The 4,068-nt window shown below is 39.2% G+C and overlaps 1 long non-coding RNA gene across 1 annotated transcript; it reads left to right on the forward strand.

Moving 5' to 3' along the window:
- The first annotated feature begins 1,340 nt into the window (after positions 1-1,340).
- LOC137465815 (uncharacterized) lies at positions 1,341-3,614 on the forward strand. Its single transcript, XR_010994841.1, has 3 exons — positions 1,341-1,855; positions 2,417-2,553; positions 2,634-3,614. It is a non-coding gene; the product is annotated as an uncharacterized lncRNA (long non-coding RNA).
- The last annotated feature ends 454 nt before the right edge of the window (positions 3,615-4,068 follow it).

Genomic DNA, 4,068 nt, shown 5'->3' on the forward strand with positions numbered 1-4,068 from the left:
TTTTGATATCAATTGTGAAACTGACAATAAACTCTGAAAACCTTTGCCTCATTTCAGGTCCCTCTGTGTTTGTTATGCAGGCCAACAGTTCCAATAGACACATCTATTCTGCCAAACCAGGTATTCACTCAGGACATGGGAGCTCTGATCATCCACCCTGCTGGTCCTTAGACCCTTCCTCCTATGGGGTGCTCTGCTTAACCTTCTCAAAGACCATTTCTATTTATTGTTCTGGAAATCCTTCACCATGCATACTGATCCCAAAAGTCACCAGGGAAGAAGCAAAATAAAGAAACAGAGTTTGACTCTGTATTGAGCAGCAGGGATTTCCCCCAGATGCACCTATGTTGCACAGGATCTTATGCAGTAACACCTCTCAATTTCATGGTTTAGGTATATCACTGCTATGTATTCTTATTTTACACCAGAAACTTTAACTTAGGGAAAACAAAATGCAGCAAAACAAAACAACACAACTACAAGAAATAGTCTGACTACGGGGAAATCCCAGAAAGAAATTAAAAATTAGTTGCAATACAAGTCAGTATAGAGGAGGCTATATGTCATTTTGTCAGCAAAATGAACACAAGCCTGGCTTCACCTATCAGCTTCTGAGCTGGGAGTATTTTTCTGGTGCTAAGTTGTTTCTCAGCATAAATGTGGGCATTGAAAATGTGCCTGATAACACTGGTAAGGATGAAGATATCTACAAACTCCTCCCCAGTAAACAGGAAGCAAAGTTGTGTAGGGAAACAATGCATCAGGGCCAAGCATGGATGTCTTCTCACACTCCCTCCTTCCACTCCAGTGGCTTCTAAACCCTCCCACAGCAACTCCTGCTTTAGGTTTCCTTCCAACAGGGTGATTCAAACCCGGGGAGAGGCACACACACCTTTCTTCACTGATCTTACATTACGTACCCAGATTATTCCCAGCTGGACTTTTGTGTTTCCTCATATTACAATGAACAGAGATTTCTACTTCTTCTGGGAAGTAGAAAACCTCTGTTTTCTTCTATTTTCTGTACAATAAGTGAAGCTCTTGTCTACAGTGCCTCTGAGCAGAAGCTTCGGGCCCATGGAGGATTGTAGATCTCTAATGATCCTTTTCAGGGAGCAAACATATTTAGCTCTTCAGTATTCTTTTCTTTACTGGCAGCAGAGGGAATGTAACTTGTACCAAATTGGGGTAAATGCAATTCCATTCGTGCTCTGATTCTATTCACTGGGAAAATTCATATCTGTGCAACAGATTGAACACACTTTAAATTAAGTTTTCTAAAATTCTAAAGTGTTATGGGGTTGTTGGGGGATTTGGGGGTTTGTTTCTTTTTTTTTTTTTTTAATATTTAGGGCAGGGTTCTAAATCTTGATGCTTAATCTAGCCTATAATCATTTATTGTAATCAAGCTGTCAAATGTTTTCCTCCTACAAGCTGTGGTAATTTGGGAAATCTTTCTATGCACCATTTGTGGTCTCCAGCTGATATCATGCTATTAAATTGACATATTATGAAATTACAGTGTTTGGATGTGACTTTTGATGGTGGAGTACATACTTTTCTAGCCCACATGGATTTTTGTGCCTTGGCACTGAGCTGTAGGGTCCTGACTTCACAGAAGGGTGTCATATGTGAGCTAAGCACTTGGGGAGAACATGTTTCAGAGTGCACAGCTAGAAGCAGTGCTAGCACTGTGCTCAGGCTCCAGAGATTTACAGCATATGGGGTCCCATAAAATGTAAGGCTAAGAGAACTGTCTGGAGAGCATCCAGTCAGGGAGGCAGCTCTTATAAAGATCTCTGCCTAGCACAAGCCAGAATCCAACTGTGCATACTAATGTCAACAGAATTTGTGGGTGGTTTTTTTTCTTTTTTTTTGGTTGCAGCTGTTTTTGGGTTTTGGTTTTGTTTTCTTTGGGCTTTATTTTTTTTTTTTTCATCATGCATTATTAACAGAATGCCTAAATAATTCTTTTTATTATATTTAAGACATTCAAAAAAAGAAAAGGCTTTCCAGCAAAGACAGGACTGAGAGTAACTTGGCAGAGATATAAACTGCAGGGTAGGACACAAGCTATTTAAACTAAACTGTAACAAGTGTACAACTATCTGAGAGGCATCTTGGCGGGGGCTTTTGCATAGATAGGGAGAAAATATATGCCGAAGACGTATTTCAGATGATGAAGAATCTTAAAAGGGACAATAGGAGCTATGGCCCTGCAATGACCTGGGTTCCTAACCATGTTTCTACATAAGCCAACTGGGAACTGTTTAGTTATACTTCTGCATAGTTAATTGTGCTTTTGACCCCTTGGAAGAAAGAAAGCAGAGTAATGTAGTGATAAAATCGGGGATTCTTTTGTAGGGATTTACCAACTAATCATTTCGCCGGTCCCAGTTCTTCCTGTGTGGTATAGCACATGCACTTCCCATTGCCTGGAGCAACTAGTTGGCTGGGAAAGACAAAACAGTATTACTTCTCTGAAACGAGTTATGCCCCTTTACATTTTGGAATAAATGCAAACTTCCAGTTGTTCTATAAAGTGGCTTAAAGGTATGGAAGAAAAATAAATCTTTACTTTTTTACTTTTTTCCCTGCTTCCAAAATATCTAAACCACATGTGTTTCCACCAGGTCTACAGAACTCATTGGAAGTTAGTAAGAAAAGATTCTCATGTGCATGCCTGGCCCTTCTCCACAGTGCACAGACAGAATGAGGAGAGAGGCTCTGTTTTCACCCATCCATGCAGTGCTTGAGTAAAAGTGTGCAGGATAAACTGTTCTGTTGAGACACTAGAGAAAAGAGGTCACCAAACTAGTGTAGCTAAATCATGTGTCCTTAAGAAAAGGTACCTCAGTATGCAGTTTAGCAGAGGCTTCAAATACTCTACCTAGAAAACAGGGCTGTTCCAAAATCTTCTAAAACATAAACTGGCAGAATTTGTTCCACTGCCAGGAGCAAAAGTGTATTCAAACTATAGTATGCCAAAAAGATATTTCTGGGGACAGTTTTCATTCACATAATACTTGTGAACTGTATATGTTCACAGCTTGCATGTTTTACCAGCAGAAAATTAGAGAACTCTGCAATATCTTTTTGGTTGTTAAATCCTTTAACTCCTGTATATCACTGTATTTACAAAGCATAATACTAATTTCTAAACATTATTTGCTTATTTAAGACCAGCTGCTTCCTAACCCAGAATGCCATTTAAACAAGTAATCCTAGCTCTCTGGCAGCCTTACTATTTGCCCTTTCAGTAAACTTATTTTTTCCCTCTGGTATGTGAGAACTTGCATTCTTATCTGCAGTTCAGTTCAGCTCCCAGTTCCTCAGAAGGCTACTGCTTTGCTGTAAGGGTGTGATTGTAAAAAACTCTAGTTTTTATTAGCAGTAGTGGTCCTATTCACACCCCCAATCAACCCTGAAATTGATATTCTTCATCTGATCTGCATAGGTCATCTGGCAGGTCACTGCCCCTGTTACATTACACCAGTGTTTTTCCACTAAGCCAGTTAACAAGGTTAACTAGAAACGTGACAGACAGAAGAGAGAAGAGAGAAGCTGGACACATGGCACAGATTATTTGGCTTAGAAACTAGCAGAGCTTTCTCTGTGGCAAGAATGTAAGAATAAATGATTTTTGACTCAGCCAAAATAATTTTAGTTAGACCCCAAATCATGTAATTCTCTACCCGCTCAACTTCAGCACACTCATCTTGAAATAAACTGTTTGCCTTAAACCAAAAAAAAACCAACCCCCCCCCCCAAAAAAAAAAAAAAAAACCAAAAAAAAAAACAAACAAAAAAAAAAAAACAAAACAGAAAAAGCAGAAAAGCTATTTCTCTCACTGGCAAGACTTAAGAGAAGAGTTTTATAAATTTAACTGCCAATGTACCATCTGTCTGCTGCTCCTTTGAGCTTAGCTCTTCTAATTGTGTCTTTAGCAGATGACAAAACCCCTACATTCCTCTTGGGCACTGTAAAATAATAACAATTAAAACATGAATAATAATCATGAAGCTCACACAGTGCAATAAGCCTGCAGCCTGAATAGGGTGCTTATT

Source organism: Anomalospiza imberbis, chromosome 2, assembly GCF_031753505.1.
Source record: "Anomalospiza imberbis isolate Cuckoo-Finch-1a 21T00152 chromosome 2, ASM3175350v1, whole genome shotgun sequence".
NCBI lineage: Eukaryota > Metazoa > Chordata > Aves > Passeriformes > Viduidae > Anomalospiza > Anomalospiza imberbis.